Source organism: Mastomys coucha, unplaced genomic scaffold (genome assembly GCF_008632895.1).
Source record: "Mastomys coucha isolate ucsf_1 unplaced genomic scaffold, UCSF_Mcou_1 pScaffold9, whole genome shotgun sequence".
NCBI classification, from domain to species: Eukaryota; Metazoa; Chordata; class Mammalia; order Rodentia; family Muridae; genus Mastomys; species Mastomys coucha.
Genome location: NW_022196915.1, coordinates 12,065,891 through 12,086,758, shown reverse-complemented (window position 1 = coordinate 12,086,758; position 20,868 = coordinate 12,065,891). Strand labels below are relative to the sequence as shown.

At 46.6% G+C, this 20,868-nt stretch overlaps 1 long non-coding RNA gene across 2 annotated transcripts in view; it reads left to right on the top strand.

The window, feature by feature from the left end:
• The first annotated feature begins 722 nt into the window (after positions 1 to 722).
• The window catches only part of LOC116085066, a 31,940-nt gene continuing 11,794 nt past the window's right edge, over positions 723 to 20,868 (top strand). The window contains exons 1-3 of one of the 2 annotated variants that reach the window (XR_004116398.1): positions 723 to 809; positions 3,498 to 3,614; positions 4,676 to 4,723. This is a non-coding gene — a long non-coding RNA (uncharacterized LOC116085066). Of the gene's footprint in view, positions 810 to 3,497; positions 4,311 to 4,675; positions 4,724 to 20,868 lie in introns of both variants that reach the window. The other variant, XR_004116397.1, reaches the window with a different exon arrangement.

The window sequence follows — 20,868 nt, the reverse complement described above, 5'->3', positions numbered from 1 at the left end:
TTCTGGTCTATCTGGGGACTGTGGTGCTGCACCTCTGGAGTGAGGTTGGCAGATTGGAAAATAGGGGTCCAAAAAAACACAGAGAAGTTCAGGGCTGGGGCTACCCACTGCCGGTAGGTGAGTCACAAGGCTGTGGAGAAAGCAGCTCTGGCACCTGCAGAGGAAAGAGCACATGACAGGTAGAAGCCTTTACAATACTCCTGGGAAGATAGCCCAGGAGCTGAGTGATCTAGGCAGGGTCTCTTAGGCATCCCAGCTTCTGCTTTTCTGTCCCATGCACAGCCAGGGACTCAGTCATAATTCCATGCTTCCTGCCCTTTCTTCCTCTGTCTTGTTCACAAGAGTGCCTGTCCAAGGCAACTGTGAAAGTGAACCCTTGGTTGCATGGAGAAAGAGAGGTATACATATAGTCTGTGGAAAAGAGAGAAAGATGTGTGTGTGTGTGTGTGTGTGTGTGTGAGAGAGAGAGAGAGAGAGAGAGAGAGAGAGAGAGAGAAAAGAGAAGAGAGCAGGAGCAAGATGAGCAACATACACTCAGAGAGGGAGCCACTGTCACTCAGACACAGCTGGATCAAAGAGGCAGAGAAGGGAAGGGCGAGGCTGAGACAGGAGCCAGGTCCTAGGAGAGGGGGTGGGTGGAGAATGACAGCTGCGTGTGGAGAGATAAGAGAGAAGGGCCCAGGAAGAGAGACAGGGAGTCCCACACAGACACACAGAGGACCGATAAGGACAAAGGCCACCTGTGGTCCAGAGCAGAGACTGGGGCCAGGAAGAGGTGCTGGGCAAATGGGAGACAGTGCAAAGGGCAGGTGAGTAGAGGCAGTGAAGAAGGAGGAAAAGTGAGGAGGCAGTTAGCAGAGGCAAGGTGAGCATGATGCAGGGAAACAGAAATTGTGTGTGTAGATTGGGGAATGGTGGGTCAGGACTGGCACTGAGCTCTGTCCATGGAGGAGTGGGGTCAGCAGTAGCCTCTGGTCTGAGATCCCTCTGCTTGGCTGTGCTTTACCTAAGGAGCCCGCTACCCCAGGCTATCTTACAGAGTCTGGTGGAGTTCCAGTCTTCAGCCTGTTGTGGTTGCTGTGATTATACCTGATCTTGCTCTCCTGAAGAGCCAGATTTTGGGGGCTCTGGTAGGTCCTGTGCAGAGCTAAAGCTGAGAGCCTGCCAGTGCTCTGCCAGTTCATAAGGAACTGAACTTTACACCCCAAGACAATGAAATCACTGTTCTGTGAGCCCTAAAGTTCCAGACAGGGTTGTCTTCATTTTAAAGAGGAGGCTATAGCTTAGTAAAGAGTCCCAGTTACAGTGCAGTTACTGTTGTGGCAGGCAAAGGCCAGAGAGGGCTGGGTGGAAGTGACAGAGCCTTAGTCTCCAGTAGAAGCCCCCTCCTATCATGGAGGTGACAGAATCTGAGGACAGGCTTGTCCCACATTCCAGATGTGGCCCCAGCCACACCTCTAGCTGGGAGGTAAATGTCTGCTTCCCTGAGGGTTCTGGGGAAGAAGGAGGTCCAGTCCTACATTCCCTAGCAGAGTATAGAGTTACATCAGCCCCAGCCCACTAGTCATGCTGTAAAGGGAGTATCTTCTACAGCTAAGACAGAAACGTTGGTGTGAGACTTGAGATCATCGGGGACAAAGGCTTCCTTCACGGGTCTGTTAGAACAGGAAGGGGTGTCTTTTCTGAGTGGAAGTTGCTTGAACTCTATTGAAGGACTTTCAGATTTCCACTAGGAAAAGCCATGAGGTTGAGCAGCCGAGCACATCTGGACACTCATTGCTACAGAGGTTAGCGTTACAGAGGATGCTGTGGGGGAGTGGATGGATTGACCCTCTGCAGTAAGACTGGACATAGCACCAAAAGGTGGACTCTCGATCTTCAAGAACACCTTGCTGGGAGCTTGTACTCCCGAGATGGAAACTTCTTGCAGCATCTTCTCCTTCACATCACCCTGCCTGTGAAGGTCATCTCAGAGAAGGGATTAAGGAGGGGACAGAGAAAGGAAAGCTCTCCTACCCTCAGGAGTCTGCTATTAGGGGCTGGTTGATGAAGATAAGGGTTGGACCCTTTTTGACAGAGAGAAGGAAGAGACACTGACACAGTTCCTCTGCTTCCATCCTTCTAACTCCCTTCCCCCAAGCCACTCTCACGTTCTCCTTAGGCTCCTGTTTTGGGCCAGGTCAGCATGGCAAAATTGCTATCAAGGAGACATGTGTAGTTTCAAGCTCATTATCGACTACAGCAGTCACTGTGGCCGCTGGACCATCAGAATCTGTGGGTGTGTTTAGACAGATGGAGGAATTACAGAAGGGCTCAGGAGCTCTATGCGGGATACTGGAGGTTGGTGCTTTCTCCCTGGAGGCTGAGATCTGCACCACTAGGCTGGATTTGTAAACTGTCAAATCTCAAGTCCTTTGAACTTTGTTCTGAGGGGGCAGTGTGAAGTTCCAAACCATGATGATCATGATTACAGCTGCCTGTGCTTTAAGAATCGCTATGCCAGGTAGGGGATCGGCCGGAAGGGAACACAGACATGGTGAGAGGCACTGGAAGGGGAAAGGATAATGTTAAAATGGACAATGGTGATGATGGGGACAATAGTGATGTTTGCTGACCCTGATAGTATCGATGATGGTGAGGATAAAGTTAATGGTGTTAGCTGAGGTAGTATGATGGTGATGATGGTGGTGGTGATGGTGATGGTGATGGCAGTGATGGCAATGACAGGGTGTTGATGTTTGTAATGTCGACCATGAGATTTGTGTGTTTGTGGTGATGGTAGCAATGGTGTTGATGGTGATTATGGTGATGGTAGTAGTCTTGTTGGTGAGAATGGTGATGGGTCATGGTGGTCATGTTTGTAATATTGGCAGTGATGTTTATGGTCTTGGTGGTGACAATGATGATAGTGTTTTGTTTTGTTTTTTTAATTGGCAGTGATGTTAATGATTATGGTGATGATAGTGGTGGTTGTGGTGCTGCTGTTGATGGTGGTGATAGTGAGGATGAAGGCTGTGGTTGTGGTAATGTCGGCAGTAGTGAATCCTGGCCAGGATAGAATATAGAAGATGGAGAAGAGCTGATGTAATGGTATTTGATGACAGGAGCGATTTGTATCAGAGGAGGTGTGAGGTGATTGCTTTGGATGTAGCCTATCGGATATCTAGGTGGTGTCCAGTGGACAGTGAGTACCGGGGCCTGACAAAGATGAGAGAGGTAGAGAATCCACATGCTTTGAGCATGAGATGCCTGAGAGAGGGCACAGAGGGGCAGAACCAGAGCCAAGGTCTTTGTGACTTCCTGACTGACATTCAGAAGGAGGCAGATCCAGGGTTTCTGAAGCTCCGAGCTTCTCAGGCTCTGCCCAGGGGCTGGGAGCCAGGCTTCTCTGCTCATGTCTCTCCAGCACACTCAAGGTTTTTATTCCTTGCCAGGTTCTCAGGAGGATGACATTTGAACAAGGAGCTCTGTGCTAAAAAAGTCTCTTTCTAACACAGGTGAAGGAATTGAGGTCCTGTGGGGATAAGAGATGAGCCTAGGTGACCCATTGTGACAGCCGATTCAGACTGGAATCAATCTGATGGACGATGGACGCTCTGCAAAGGGATCATGCTGTGTGTGGTAGACTGAAAATGGGGATCCCTTTACAAGGAGGCTCCCTTCTCCCTGAACAAGCCCAACCAGTCTACAGTGGGTCTGGTGTAGGGGGAGCTCCAGGAGAGACTGTGGCAGGGCTTCAGGAGGCTCCTGATAACCTATTGCCTAAACCTGGGCTATGGCTCCAGCCAGATGTCATTCCAGTGAGCACGTGGCCCTGCTGTGGCCCCACTTTGGCTGCAAATGACTGCCTGGCCCTTCCTGCCCTCCCCTGCCACAGGCCCTCACACCAGGCCAGAATGTCCTCAGGAAGCAGTACCTCTCTCTGCAGAGGGAGCTTTGCTTCTGGATTCCCGGCTGGAGCTGCAGCCAGGATGTTTTGCAATGAGCCTGGGGAAAGCATCCATTCCGGGAAGATCAGGGAGTGGACTGTGCTTGCCAGCAGGGGTCTGGGTGAGAGGGCAGTCACTGCCTGCCGGGCTGGGGTGGGAGCAGGGCATCTCTGGGACAGCCCGTTCCTCAGGCCCTGTGGGACCTTGGCCTCTAAGCTGTTTATCTGTCTGTCTGCCTGTCCATCTGGATTAGAGGGGCTGGCTTGCTCACTTCAGTTCCCCAAAGGGCTCCCAACTGCAGGGCAGCTTGAGCCTTCCTTCGCTTTATTTCGTCTTTGAATGTTTTTGAATATGACTCAAAAGCGATTACAAAATGAAAAGGTATGCTTGCTTCCAGCCACACTGCCCCTGCCTAGGATCCTGGGCCCCAGGAGTAAACTCCCTCAAGTTGCTTTTGTAGTTTGTTGCCTAGTGTTCTGTTTGCAAACAGAAGTGGCCATTCCTACCCCAAAGGAATCATCCTTTGTGCAATGCTTTGGGCTTTATTCTCTAAGGGGCCAGGACTGTCTGCACAGAATTCCAGTAGGGGGTCTTCAAACACTATGTGGATCTCTCAGTCAGGGATATGTCTTTATTTACTTTGGAGGAACATGCTGGAGCTTCAAGGCTTCTCCTGTTGTGTAGCTACTCTCTTAAGAGCCAGTCCCTTCTCTGGTCTAACCTGTTCCTCCTACTTTCTCTTGTAGCTACATTGGCAGGAAAAGACCCTGAGGAAGCATGCCCAAGGGAAAACTGTAAGTGACAAAGTTCAGGACTTCAACCCAGGTGGACTGGGATTTGACTCTTTCCTCTTTGTTGTACTTCTGGGAACTTTAGACCTATGGAGTCCTGTATTTTTAGGAGCCAGAGCTTCTAAAATTGGGGAGGGCCAGCTAATGTGTCAAGAGCTCACGGCTGGCCCGCAGCAACTTCCCACTTGTCCTGATACCTGAGTTCTCCTGTGTGTGAAGGATTTCCTTTTTCCCCGCATGCCCAGAAAACAGTTTGGGCTTCCAGAGCCAGCCACACTTGCAGAAGAAAGGAATCAAACCATTGAATGGATGTGTTTTACAGATGTGTATGCCGAGGCTGAAAGGAAGCAATTAGTGACTTAGGTCATCGTTAAGTCAGGGTGGGTTCTGGGCCCCTGGCCCTTACATGTCCCCACCCAGAACCCTCCTTACCTGCCCTTCTCCAATAGGGTCACTTTGTGCTTTGTCCCTGAAGGTTTTTACCTGTCTTCTCCACTTTTCTCAGTCTTGCTTACGTGATGGTTCCTTTCCTTTGGTATTTACTGTCTAAGGTCAGCCTCTGATATGTGTGTGTGTGCATGTATGTAAGTTGGTGTATGTGTGTGAGTGTGTGTGTATGTTTGAGTTTGTATTTGTGTGAGTGTGTATATATGTGTGAGTCTGTGTATGTATGTGAGTTTATATGTAAGTGTGTATATGTGTGAATGATTATGTGTGTGTGTATGTGTGGGTGTGTATATGTGTGAGTCTGTGTATGTATGTGAGTTTATATGTATGTGTGTATATGTGTGAATAAATATGTGTATGTATGTGTGTGATAACTGAAGCATGATCTTGGTGGTAAATTATCCATGTTCCTTCAGGGTTCCATGTCCAGAATTTCACATGCCCTGTTGGGCTATCAGTTCTCTTGAGGAAAGAAGTTGAGGACTAGGGTCAGGTGACCTGCCCACTCCTGTGTTGCAAGGGATGATGAAACTCACACTCCAACCTGCTCTGGGGCACAATTGATGAGCAGGAGATCTTGGAAATCTCATTCTCTCTCTCTCTCTCCCCCTTCTCTCTCTCTCTCTCCACCTTCTCTCTCTCTAACTCTCACTTGTTCTCTCTCCCCCCCCTCTCATTTGCCCTCCTATAAAGTAAGGCCAAGACTCTTTGTTTTTACTTCCAAACACACTGAGGGTGAAATAAACTGTTTTTTGGAGATCATGGGGCTTAGTTTCTAGTTCTGAACACTTGCAGGCAAATCAAATCTGTCTGTTTACGGTTGTGGACACGTCTACTTGTACTCATGTGTAAATCTGAATTTATTTTGGAGACTAGGGTAATATATGTGAGTATGCAGTACTTGTATATGTTAATTAGAATATAATTGTAATCCTTTCCTTCCTACACCTCTTTTTTTTTTTTTTAGATTTATTTATGATTATGCATAAGTACACTGTAGCTGACTTCAGACACACCAGAAGAGGGCATCAGATCTCATTACAGGTGGTTGTGAGCCACCATGTGGTTGCTGGGATTTGAACTCAGAACCTTTGGAAGAGCAGTCAGTGCTCTTACCCACTGAGCCATCTTTCCAGCCCTTTCCTACACCTCTTGATGGGCAGAACAGAGCCTGATTGGTCTCCTCGGTTTCATATCCAGCCATGCTGGTGGCTCAGAATCTCACCTGTGTAATCGGCTCACCAGTGTACCTATCTTCAGGCATTTGTGGAGACCTAAGTCCTCCCACACAGGACTTACCCTGTTTCCTGTGTTATCCCAGAGGAGAAATAGTCTGATCGTAACACCTGTAATAGGAATTCCCCTGAGAAATCCAGGGGTATTCCACCCACCCTGCATTTCCCACATCCTTTCCCTTTTCCCAGTTGTCTGGTTTGAATGACATTGGTTGAGAATTTGGTGTTTGGGTGGGCAGCAGTGCTGGATCAAAGTGGTGGGAGGAACTCTGGCTGGGACTGCAGACTGGTATTCATCTTGGGCATTCCTTGCTGTGTGTCAGCGCTTTCTAAGTTGGTGCTTCTTGAACTGCTTGTCAGTCTGCAATGTTCAGAATGCACAAGGTAGGGTTCCCTCATCAAGTGAATCTGGGGGAAACATTTCTGACAGTCCCTCGCTTTAAGACACCAAAATGCTTGTTAATACTTCCACAGAGCCTACAGTAAACAAATGCTTCTAACTTGGTTTAACCCAGAGTTCCCCAAATGCTCTCTTCTTTGGTGCAATCCTGTCTACAAGGCTCTGCAGAACCCCTGGGAGAAGTACAGAGCAAACGCATCCATCAACAGCACGGAAGTCAACAAAGCAGTGTATCTATGGGTTACCCTTGGGGACAGGAGAATGATCTGCCATAAAGCAATGCTGCTCAGCCACAGTGACAGTTCACATATAGCAGCATGTCCGCACTTGGAAAAAGCAGACTCAGAATTGGCAGGTCTGTCTGGGTGGGGCTGAGGTCCTGTTTTTGTGACAAGCTCCTGGGGATGTCATTGATGGCCCAGGGACAACACTTTGCATAGTGGGATTGTAAAGAATCCTCTGTGACAACAAATTTCCCCCTTGTTTGTCTCTGCTGCAGCATTTGGAGGCAGGTGACCACCTACAGCTGTTTCTGAATTAGGCCATCAAATATACCAGCAGGAAGTGATCTGGTGTTTCGATGCTAGACAAGAAGTCCTGGCGGGGAGAGAATAGTCAAACAGGTTAGAGGCTGCAGTAGATGAGATGCAGTGACCATTGCTGGGTACAGGAAGGTCCTTCAGGTCTGTGCGACTTTGGTGGAGTCTTTCTGAGATGACAATCTCCTATACTCCTGTTACTTCCCCTTTCTCAGCAAATAAGCTTTGAGGTTGTTAGTGGTTTAATTTTTTATTTATTAATTTTTAAAGAGACACTTCCCCCCTTTTTTCCTTGGGTCTGGAGTCATTAAACAGGGATTAGCTGGATAAATAGAGGAAGTGATTTTTAAACTGTTTGCAAACTTAATGCGGAGAGCCCAGCCTTGCAAATTATCACATCTAATCAGAGGCCCTCGCTTCGCTGCTCCAGTAATTGTAGTGGTATTCGTCAAGTCCTTGTTGTCTCCTCATTAGCCGTGAAAAGGAGACTCAAGACATACTTCATTAGAGTGTCCTGAAATGCACCACTAACGCAGAGATGGAGTCGGAGGATGGGAGGGCAGGAGGTATGTAAGATAGACAGAGGGTCACACCCACATCTGAAATTGTGAGCTCCTCATCTCTCTGCTTCATATGCGCCTTCTCAGCTTACCTGAGAGGAAGCAGATGGTGAAGGCAGGGCCCAGAGATTCAACAACTCGGAGGCTCTCATCCAGGGTGGCTTCCCTGAGCCATTCCTTCCGTTGTCTGGGCTCAGTTCCTCCGACCTCTCTGGTAAGGCAGAGAGGGTGGCTGATTGCTGTCTCCTTTCTGATGTACATGGCCTGGTTCTGAGGTCTAAGGCCTGGGAGGACCAAGGCTGCTTGCTGCACATAAACACTGCCTTCTGCTTCAACCCTTTGGAAGTCATGCTTGAAAGCTTGAAGACTCCATCTTGCTGTTGCTGTTCTCTGAAGAAAGGACAAGTGCTGTAGGAGCTCACTCGAAAGTGGAGTCTGAGAGTTGATCTGTTGGAAGTGGCAGCAGAATAGTCACCACCCGGAGGAGCTGGAGAATGGGATGGGAAGGAAAGCAAGGGGAGCAAGAGGAGGTGACAGTATGGATGAGGAGGTGAGACAGTGAAAGTTATCCTGATTTGAGAATGCATCAAAATACCACATCATATGCCACACACAGTGCTCAGTGCTTGTGGGTCAATCACAAATAGAGAAAAAGGAATTCTTTAATGATTTCATTTTCCTTTCTCTCATCCATCCCTCCATTCCTTTGTCTCTACCCTGTCCCTCCCTCCCTCTTACCATCTATGGCATGTCTAGTCTAGCAACCGTTTAAATTTAAATTAGCTGAAATGAAACTAAACCAGATCTGGTGGCTCAGGCCCTTAATCCCAGTTACTCAAGAGGCTGAGGCAGGGGGATCTCAAGTTCAAAGTGTTTGTGAACCGCAGAGTGAGTTTCAGTCCGTCCCAGGAAACTTCATTAGACCTTGTTTCAAAAATACGAAGTGAATCCAGAGCTGGGCTTAGCTCGATGGTAGAGCCCATGTTCGGCATGGACAAGGACCCAAGTTCAAGCCTAGAACAGCAAACAAGCACATCGACAAACTGAACCAACTAAAACGTTCATTTCCCAGTCGACCGGCCACAATCAGGTGGCTCGACTGCCATCCTTGCCTGGTGGACGGTAAATGGAGATGTGGGAAGTTCCACTGGACAGCTGGCACCTTGCAGTCTGACTGAGTTGATGATCAGTGTGGATGTGACAGGGAATCTGAGCTGAGAAGTCTCACTTCAGGGTGCTCACACTCTGCTGAGAGGGAGGCAGCGAGGCCCTTGTAGTTGGATGTGGGTACAGCCAAGCAGCAGGTGATAGCTAACCCCTGCAGCTAGCTGGCAAGTGAGCTTCTGAGCCAGGCTAGCGGCTGGAGTGAGCCAGACGAGCACCATGGCAAGCAGGGACTGGAGCATCCTCCGGTCTGTCCACACCTGTGTTTGAGGATAAGACTGGTCGCCAGGGCACAGGGCCCACTTGTGAGCTTCAGATAAAGATGCCATCTTGGGGGCTTGCCATTCTTAAAGCCAGAGAGAGTCTTCAGAGGCCCATCCCTGGCCACAGCACACTGCTAGAGGCTTCAGTGGGCTGTCCGGCCAGTCTGTACACTGTTCCCACTCACATCTGTATCTTTTCTCTCACCACAAACAGCTCTATGCACCTTGGCTGCCTTTAGTTTATTACTTTTTTTTTCTTTTTTTAACTTTAAGACAAGGTCTCACTCTGTAACCCAGGCTGGCTTCAAAATCGAGACAATCCTCCTGCCTCATCTTCAGGGTGCACGCTCAGCTATCCTGACTGCCTTTAGTTTTTGAGATCTGGGCTGTCTTCTGCTTCTGGCCTCTGCAAATGCTGTTTCTCTGTCTGGGACATGGTATCCCTGCCATGTACTAGGGCAATCTTCCTTACCTTGCTTGAGCTCCAGGGTCAGACAAGGCCTCCCATCCCAGCTAGACCCAAACATGAGCAGCAATGATAGATAGGTTTGGTGTCAGTCTCCACACATAAGTATTAGTGGGACTGGCTCCAGAGGAAGAGTATAGTGGCTTTGCTGTGGGCCAAAGGGTTAATTCCATAGGGGAGAGGGGTTCATGGACAGATAGGCAGAGCTAGAAGCTGTCCTGGGTTGAACCCCAGAGTAGGTGGTGGCAGAGCCCAAAGAGACCAAACAGCCAGGAGCAGGGGCTCAATATCAGCTCCAGAGTCGACAGTAGAGGGACAGTAATGGCCCAGAGGAGATCTGAGACTGCAGAGGACAAGGACCTGGACCCAAAGGGAGGAGTATGAGGCTCATCTGCACCACTTTCTAGCAGCATGAACTTGCGCTGCCTTTGGTTTGTATTCATTGGGCTTATTCACAAGGACACTCTGAGGATTAAATAATGTACGCATATAAACTGCATAGCAGTGGCAGGGGCCTCGCAAACCTAGCTGTGTGGAGCCATACACATGCATGATGACCTCAGCCTGCAGAGTGCTTGCAGGTGAGAGACAGTTTCTGGGATCACTGCTTCCGTCATCTGAACCTTCTGTGCCAGCGGAAGAGGAGGAGCAACATCCAGTCCAAAGATAGTGTTTCAGGCTCCTGGTCAGTTATTGCGGCCAAGGGTCTGGGTGTGAGCCATTTGATTCACACAAAGCCATCTCCCAACCTCAGAGGTGTGCATGCAGGTTATGTGCCTTTTGTGTCATTCAGACCTGTCTTTGGCAGGAGTACACAAAGATATGACTTTGAAATATGCATACAGATGCCTGTAGCCCATGTCAGTCTCTTGTTAATATATATTATTTTTCTGCAGGTATCAAGTGCTTGTGGATTCCAGGTCTAGCCAGTTATATCTAGGAATGTAGGGTCCGTCCCAAACCACAGAGCTGCCCAAGTAACAATGGTTCATGGAGCTTACCACTCTGCTTCCTCTCCTTATTGATCCTTCTAGGCAGCAATCGGGGGCATGACATATAAATGTAGAGAGTAGGTTAACTTGTAGGTTAGCCGCATCTGAATCTGAATCTAGACACAAGTCCTAGCTGTGAAGAAAGCCCCTCCACCATCTGAGCCACAGTTATGACAACTGTCCAGTGGGGAACTAATAATGTCTAGCTTGAGAGCTTGTTCTTGGGATTAATGTTATTTGCACAGTGCCTGCCTGGGAGTCCTGGGCAATAAATCCAGCCTCCCTCCCTCCCTGCCTTCTCTTCCCCACTCCATTCTGATTCTGATGGGCAGCTCTGGTCTGCCTGCCCCTCCACTATAGCCCTTTGTCTCTCATGCCTTGAATTCTCTCCCACCATCCCCTGAGCCTTGGCGTCCAATTTCTCCTCCTCAGTGAGGACAAAGGGCTGAGTCAGCTCTCTGGGGATTCAGTCTTGAGGTTCCAATGAGTCTGGGTGTCTCCACACCAGCACTCAGGCTGCTAATGGCCTCAGAATGGATTTGGGCCCTGTACCGTGGAGTTCACTGGAAAAGCTACGGTGGGCCTTTTTTTTTTCCTTCCTTTTTTCTTTTATGACTTCCACACAATAGGTTTCCTTTTTAATCAGGAACTGGTTGTCTGCCTTTCTGGCTTCTGGTGACTTCCTCTCTGGCCCTATAAAGGCCACAAGAGGATCAATTAGATGTCCCTGGTGTTGAGAGATGGAAAAGGGCCAGAGGTGGCTGTGTGCCTCCTCCCTACTGAGCTAGACTGCGTGGGGGATGGGAAAGCCAGCTTTCCTGCACTTTCAAACGCTCTGCTTATGGGAGGCCCCAGTTTCTTAGATACACCTGCTCAGGGAGAGTCAGAGCTTGGGCCAGAGGATCTATGGAGCCCAGAGTTTAAATAACCCTCTTAGGGGCATGAGGCTGGTTGTAACCTTCTCTGAGTCCCTGCTATAAACTTGGTCTTGTTCACACCGGTTCCCCCACCACTGGCCACCCACCTCTGCGACCCTAGACACTCACTCACAGGTGTTGGCTTTCACTTCCATAACTACTGTTCCTAGCTGACAACTGCCATCCATATGACAGCTGTATTTCAATCAGGCTACAAAGATAAGTTATCCAGGATGGGGGCAAAAGTCGGGCTGAGGGAGACCTGGATTTCTGTGGCCTTCAATGAGCTGCCTGCCTCTCACAGCATACTTCTGAAACCCCAGGTGGTAAAATGGCACCGTTTTTGGAAACTCGTCAGCAAGAGAGGAGGTGGCCAACAAACTCCGTCCTGGGAGGAATCCTCCTCTGAGGAGGAAGTGACTGGCATCTTCTCGTTTTAAAGAGTCTGATAGGCTAGATCTCAGATTCTTTCTTCTGCATCATTTTTATTTTTTATGTGTGTGAGCGTGTACCTGAATGTGCATCTGTGCACCACACATGTGGTGGTACACACAGAAGCTAGAAGAGGGTCTTGGATGTCATGGAGCTGGAGTTACAGATGATTGTGAACTGTGTAGATGCTGGGAATCAAACCCAGGTCCTCTGCAAGAGCAGCAAGCACTTTAAACTACAGAGCTCTCTCTCTCCATCTCCAGATCCTAGGTTCTAAATCTATGATCCCCAGAACACCAGCAGCATCTAGGATTATGTTTCTCAACCTACATGGGTCTCAAGCTCTGAGTTCAAATGACCCTTTCACAGAGGTCACATATCAGATTTATAACCGTAGCAAAGTTACAGCAATGAAATAGCAATGAAAATGATTTTATGGTTGGGAAATCATACAACACGAGGAACTGTATTAAAGGATCACAGCATTAGGAACCCTGAATCCTGGGTCCCCAAGTCCTGTGCTCAATCATGTAACTTCTATTTTCAATACTAGGTGGTTGGGTACATTATGACCTGGGTTCTATTTCGGGCAAGGTAGGGTCATGCTGTGGCATCTAGTCCACATACATCACCTGCGTGAAAGGAGAAGTGTGGAGCTGTGGCCAGTCCAGAAAGCAGTTCTAGAAACCAAAGATCCATTTCCAAAAGGAAGCCACCATGTCCTTGGACTGGAAGGGACAGGTAAACCCTCCCCTCATGCCGAGTAGAGACTCTGATAACAGAGTAAGAAAATGCCCAGCCTTTAAACACCTGGTGGTCCCCATGAATTTAACACCTCATGCATGCTGGTAGGTCACTGTGAAAAGAAAATCAAAACATATACTGGCCGTAAAATCGCGGCTCTTTGAACAATGCAAAAACACTTCGGCAAACCTCCATATAGAATTAATTAACATGAAACCCAGCATCCTGGTTGCTGCAGAGCCCTAAAGTGGTTGCCAGAATTTAATTAGACTTAACCTTTTTCCCTACACCAGCACCGCTTTATAATAACTGCAGATCATTATTAATTCCTTTGGTGTTCGCTGTAATAACATTAATCACGATGAACTTCTTTCTGTGGTAATGTGTATGTAATATGTAATTCCATCGCAATTGAGTATTAGTTAAAGCTAAATTGAAATTAATTTCACAAAAAGACACTATTTGTTATTGGATACTGTATATTCATAAAATAACATTTTAGAGCAGTTTATAGTAAGGTAGCCAGATTAGAAGGCATTTGGTAAGCAGCTAAAAGTTCACCAATGGGACTGTTTGTCGCTGATACCTGGAGCCCTTCTGGATGCTGGCATCTAGTATCCCAAAGGCACTTGAAATATCAAATCAGAAAATGAGGAGGCCGTTCTGAATGGTCCTTGGGGAGACAGCTCCGTAGCAACCTCCCAGCCTTGGATGGACACCTGTTGTGGGTCCTGCCCCCTGAGTGCTCCCCTCTGACTGAACTCAGACTACAAGCTCATCATCAACTTCTCCCAGGGTAAGTCTTCTCTTCTGTCAAATGGTTCCACAACCTCTACCTACCATGGTGATCCTCAGGGGCTGCTTTGAAAACCAGGAACAACATTGTCCAAGATGGAGCCCAACAACATCCCAGCCCAGATAGGGGAGGAGCCTGTGAGGCTCCATTGAGAGCTGAGAAACTTTCTGTGGTGGCTGCTGGCCAAGGAGCAGTCACTTTTCTCCAGTGGTCTCACCACCAGGGAACTGCATGTGATTCAGTAAATAATTCCTAGATCCATGCTCATGCAGGTGACCATAATTAAGAACAGTAGGTTATTAAAACACACACACACACACACACACACACACACACAAGAATACTGGAGTATTGGAGGGCAATTTTCTTGGGAGGGAGAGGCAGTTTGGAGGGAGCAGGAGATGGGTAAGGGAGGGTGATGGGATACATATGATCAAAATTCATTATATACATTATGAAAATATCAAAGAATAAACTAAAAATATAAAAAAAAACCATGATAAGCAGGAATCGTTGTGAACATACAGAATCACAGTGCTTGATAAAAAGTAGTAATGTCCACCTGGGTTCTGTTTTGTTTTCGTCTTGCTTAGCTCTGTGATGAATGTCTGAAAGTAATGGTGCTGAAGAGTTGAGGAGGGGGTGGGGTTTAGATATCAAGAGTACGTATCACCAATTTCCAGATGGCAGCTTGCTCCAGCCTCTGTTCTTTGGTGGATCCTTCCAGATATTTGTGTTGACAAAGCTCTGATTATTCATCTTTTCACTTCTTCATGGAGAAGTTAGAACATAAGAAGACATACCTCTGTCTTCAGGAAGCTGATGATCCAGGGGGTAGTGGCTATAAATAGATAAGAGTATTAATAATATGATATACACAGGCAAGGGTGATATTAAAAGGATAAAGCATGGCTGGGGATGTGGTTTAATGAAAAGTGCTGACGCAGTATTTAATCCCTGGTACCACAGTAAACAGGCATGGTGGGACCTACCTGTATTCCCAGCACTGTGGAGAGGGAAGCAGGAGGATTAGAAGTTCAAGGTCACCCTCAGCTACATAGTGAGTTTGAGAATAGTTTGAGCTTTGTGAATCCCTGTTTCAAAAAAATTCAAGCACATAAATGAGAGACCCTGAGCAGACAGCATAGCAGGAAGACATCACCTCCACTCAGAGCAGCCTAGGATCCCCAAAGAGTCCTTAACTCAGTTGGCGCTTAGTCAGGAGCAGTGTACAGCTGTGGCAGGGCTCAGAGAACATGGGTGGGCTGATGTGGTGAGAAAGTATAGGAACTGTGAGAGGTTTCCACTGGAGAGGATGTGATATCTTGAGGAGGAGGGGCCAGGCTCCTAAACCAGTGTTCAGGCCACTATAGCTTCATTGAAGAACCTGGACTTGAGTGAGACTGACCCAATGGAGCAGGTGCTCCATGGGGTGAATGCTCCATGAGGTAGGTGCTCCATGCAGCAGATGCTCCATGCAGTGGGTGTTCCATGCAGTGGGTGCCTCATGGTTCAAATGCTCCACGCAGCGAGTGCTACATGCAGCAGGTGCTCCATGTGGAGAGTTCTCCATGAGGGAAGTGCTCCATGCAGCTGATGCTCCATGGGGTGAATGCTCCATGAGGCAGGTGCTACATGCAGTGGGTGCTTCATGGAGTGGGTGTTCCATGTGGAGGGTGCTTCATGGTTCAGATGCTCCATGCAGCGAGTGCTCCGTGTGGAGAGTTCTCCATGTGGTGTGTGCTCCATGCAGTGAGTACTCCATGCAACAGGTACTCCATGCAGCAGGTGCTCCATGTGGAGAGTTCTCCATGCGGTGAATGCTCCATGCAGCAAGTGCTTTATGCAGCAGGGGCTCCATGCAGCACCTGCTACATGAGGAGAGTGCTCCATTCAGTAGGTGCTCCATGTAGCTGGCACTCCATGTAGCCGGTACTCCACATAACCGATGCCACATGGGGCGGGTGCTTCATGGGGTGGGTGTTCTATACTGTTGTTTATTCTGTTTTGCTCACACCTCCTACTCTTCCCCTATCCCTTTGTCTTGTTTAAATATCCTCAGTGCTAGGGTCAAAGTGATATGTGTCAGATAAAAACTAAGCATTTATGTGTGGAGATAGGTATCATAAATAAGGCCAGAAGATGCATGATGGACAGCAAGAGAAAAGATTTAGAAAAATTGATAGCTCTTACCTAAATAAAGCTTTTAACAGATTGATAAGAAAATGACAAACACCTGAAGAGATAAATGGATGGGAAACCTCTCGGGGCAGTGAGTTGGGGGAAAGGCTGGCCCCAAGAAAGAACCAGGGAAAGATAAATTAAAATGACAAAATACCAGCTTTTAAGCCTAATTGGGCCAAATCTGAAGATGTAGGCAGCTCCTTTATAATTAGGGTACAATCTTTTAATTGCTAAGGGTTAATCTGTGCACGTAATTTTAACCCTATTGGGAAAACGAGGCTGTGCACAGAACAGTCATGATGCAGGAAGTGAGGGGAGGCGTTTTATATTCGTCCGAGTTCATATAGGAGGAAACACATAGACATATTGTTCCCTTGCTACCATATACTATCCAATGACCTAGAGGGAAACCTTGGGGGTGACAATTACAGCAAAATATACTCCACACTCTTTGCTGTAAAAAATCCCAACAACTAGCATATGTTCACTATATAGAAATCGTGACACTGACAGTGCGTGCCGATGCTTGCTGTCATTCCAGCACCAGGGAGGCTGAAGTGAGAGGCTGGGGAGTGTCATGGTTACCCTTGGCTATGGAGTGAGTTTGAGATCATCATGGGATCCATGAGACCTTGTCTCACAAAAATAGAAGCAAGCAAACAAACTTTACAAGAACGACAAACACTCTTTGCAGCTGAGTCATTTCTTTCTCGCTAGTATTTTTTTTTTAAATTTTATTTATTTATCTAGGTTTTTTTCGAGACAGGGTTTCTCTGTGTAGTCCTGGTTGTCCTGGCACTCACTCTGTAGACCAGGCTGGCCTCGAACTCAGAAATCTACCAGCCTCTGGCTCCCAAGTGCTGGGATTAAATGCATGCGCCACCACTGCCCAGCTCTTTCTCTCTAGTATAAAGTAAGTCTGGTGCTAGCAGGATAGGGAAAGTAGGAGATTCCCCAAGACCACCAGCGAAAGTGCCACAGTTGATCTTACTTAATTGCAAGGGAGGCCTGGGAAGGTACTGTCACGGGGAGTGCAATGCATCCAAAGAAGTATATGGCTTGGTTTTTTTTGTTTGTTTGTTTTGTTTTGTTTTTTTTTTTTACAAAAATTCATGCACACATCCACTGGTATGAATCTGCTTATTCATACCACAGGTTATGTGTAGCTGTCAGAGTACAGTCTCTGGTGTTGGTCCTCATCTTGTTTGAGACAGGGTCTTTCGCTGCCTTTCTGCTGTGTATGCTATGTAGCTAGCCTGTGAGCCTTGTGGGGCTTGCTTGGATAAGTCTCACATCTTTCTGTAGGAGTGCCAGGATCACAGACACCAGCACTAAGTGTCTTTTTAATGAGTTCCGGGGATCTGAACTCAAGTCCTCATGGTCATGTGTCAGATACGCTCTACCCACTGAGCCATCCCCTCAGCCCAGTAGTTGGGTTCTTTATAGATGCCATGGTTAGCTTCTTGTTCTTTTTTTATCTTTTCTTCTTTTTCTTTTTTGCAACTTGACACAAACTAGAGTTATCTGGGAAGAGGAACCTCACTTGAGACAACGTTTGCATTGGACTGCCTGTAGGCAAGTCTGTAGGGCATCTTCCTGATTAGTGATTGACATGATTGACAGCTCGCTTGGAACACTGTCACTTTGGGCAGGTGGTTCTCAGTGGTGTAAGACAGCAGGCTGAGCAAGCTAGTAGGCAGTGGTCCTCCATGATCTCTGCACCAGGTTCCTGCCTTGAGTTCCTGCCATGCCACCCCTTCTTGGTGGACTGACCTTAAGCTGTGAGCTGAAATAGATCTTTCCTTCAAAATTTGCTTTAGTCATGATGTTTATCGTAGCAGTCCAAAGCCAACTCGAAAAATTGGTTTAACTACAGAGGAGGCAGATCTTGGAAGGAAATAGTGTCTACTTCTGAATTCTGCCTCTATTTCCTTAAAAAAAAAAATGCCTAAATACTCCTTTTTAGGATAGACGTGCTGTTTGCTTTCCTGTTCCCAGTATTTGAGATGCTAACTAATTTCACATTCCTAGGACTAACCCCAATCCTCCAGAGATCATTTCTTTTCTGTATATTGTAGGATTCAGTTTGCTAATATTCTTCTTATAGATTTTTGTGTTTATGGATATATATGGTGTTTTGTGATGTGTCAAGGGAAAATGAGATCCGGTTTTCTCTTTAGTTAGATGTATTCTTGGTTGTTGTATCAGAGGAATGAGCTAAGAGGAACTATCTCATTCACTTGTTGGAGAAGATCGTGAAGAATTGTTATTTTCTTTTCCTTAACTATTTGGTTAAAATCATCCATGAGGCTATCTGGATTTGGAGTTTTTCTTGCAGGAAGGCTTTAAACCACAGATACAACTTTGGAAACCAATAAAGGGCTATTCAAGATACTGATTTCCTCTTGAGTAGGTTTGCACATACTTGTTTGTCAGTGATTTCCTCCAAATCACCCAAAGAGTTTGAAATTATCAGTATCAACGGGTCCCACAACCATTTCCACATCTGTTGAGTGGGTGGTGACATCACATCCCTCAATCCATTCTTGGCAATGCCCTCTGGCTCTTCCTCATCAGTCTGGGTGAAAGTTTACTGTCCTAGTCTTCTTTAGGTTCTCTGTCTTTTGAATTTGTTGCTTTTATCCCTCCTCGTTTTTGTTACTCAGTTCTATTATACTTTGGCTTTTACTTGTTCTTGGTTTTCTGGTTTCTTATTTGAGAGCTGCAGCCACTGAGGACTTGGGACCCCTCTTCTGTAGTGAGTTCTCTGTGCCATATTGATCCCTTAAGTGCAGTATCAGAGGCATCCTACACATTCTGATGGCTGTACTTTTGTTCATTTCTCATGCAAAGTATTTCCTAATTTCTCTTTTGCTTTGTTCTTCAATTAGTTGTTCATTTGACAGTGCCTTACTTAATTTTCAAATGATAAAGAATCTAAAAAATTAAAATTTATTTAATATATATATGAGCATGGTCTACATGCACGTCTGTGTACTATGTGCATTCTAGGTGCTTGTGGAAGGTCTGTGATCCATTGGAACTAGGAATGCTGATGGTTATGAGCCACCATGTTGGTCTTGGGAATAGGAGTCACACCCAGGCCCTCTGCAAGAGCAGTTAGTGCTCTTGACCACTGAGCCATCTCTCTGGCCCCAAGATTCTTCTTATTTACTATTTCTCACTTAGCATCTTCAAGCATTGCTACTGAAAATATATTTTAGGTGTTCTTTTTCTCTCCCCCACCCCACAATAAAGCTTTATTTATCCCCAGCTACTGGAGAAAGGCAAGCTCACTGGTGCCCCACTTGAGGATGCTGTCATTTAAAGTTGCCAGTTCTCTTCAGCTCATCTAGTCGCTTCTTTCCTCTGCTGCGGCTCTCTCCTCCTCTGCCTGAGGCTTATGGTAACTGTAGAATTTAGCACATAGGCCAAGCTGAGGTGGAGCAGGGTGAACTTGATGAGCCAAGAGACTTGAAGCCAGGGTTCCATCTTGTTTGAGACCTTTATCATGTGTGAAGCTCAACTCCTTTAGAGCTTTTAAAGTACAGGTTTCAGTTCTCTTGTATTGGTCCAGAGGGTACCAATTTCAATCTCTGTCTGAAGTTTCTAACTCCTGTTGCAGGTTGCTTTATTTTCCTTCAGTCCATCAACCTGTGCTTTGAGTGTCCTGAAGTTCTGGCATCATGGATATAAGCTTGCTGCGACTCTCCTATCCTCCCAAGGCATCAATGACATTATCTTCCTTAACCATGACTCTCTCTCTCTCTCTCTCTCTCTCTCTCTCTATCTATCTATCTATCTATCTCTATCTCTCTCTCTCTCAATTCCTCTCTCTAATTCCTGGATGCTTTTCCTTTAATTGTTCTTACATATATACACATACCTATTCCTAAATATATAAATACAATCTCCTCAGTCAGTATAATGTTCCCTGCGAGCATATGACCTCAGAATGTTCAACCTTTTGTCTTTGCAACTTGACAAGATCATTTACAAAGTTCACTATCAAGTTTTGCACAACTGAGTTATAAGGAAAACCTAAAACAAGTCTCATAAGTCTGTTTATGGTTTTTGTTGTTGCTGCTGCTGTTGTTGGGTAAAATTCACAGCTAGCCTGGAGTGTGTGAGACCTGTGGGCTGCAGGATAGACACAAATGCTGGACCATTTGTACATAGCATGGTTATGAGCATAGTTAGATTTGAATAAACCATCTTACTATTTATACTTTATCCATTCTATATGTTCTTGGTCTCAGCTTTCTTATTTTATTTTTTAATTAAGACAGTTTAAATAATTATATGACTGCAGGAACTTGCAAGGAAACACAGAAGGAGTTCCTTGCATCTTGTACCTCAGACTTGTATCTTAAGTCATCAAGTTTTCAAATAAACAGCAGGAACTGATCGCATTACCTCCAAGGTTGATTTCAAGTTCACTATGTGTGCACACACTTGCAGTGTAGAGAGCTGTGGGTAGTTTTCTCACATGTGCAGCCTTGGAACAGCTACATCTGACAATCATGGCTCATCACAGCACAGTGAGCCAGGAAGCTCCTGTCCACTACTCCTCTATTTTCCCATCCTCCTCCTCTCCTGTCAACCTCTCACAGCAGTGAGTCTGCCTCCTGTTTCCAGAACCATTTTTCATGAACACTAAATCTTAGTTTAGAGATGTTATAAACATGTGGGAGTTATGCCGCATACATCCTGAGACACACACACACACACACACACACACACACACACACACACATATGACTCAGGGTTTTTCTGTGTAGCCTGGCTGTCCCTGTGAATGAAAAAAAAAAGAAATAAAAGAAAAGAAAAGGACACAGCTGCTCCTAGGTATGGTGGAGGAGAAAGCTTTTGGAGATGAAAGGGAACAGCCAGAGGCAGGGACATCTGGGAGAGTCCAGAGTAGACGTGACCAGACTAAGCTGGGCCGTATGTGTGGAGGGGCAAAACAAGGAAAAGGAGAGAGAGAGAGAGAGAGAGAGAGAGAGAGA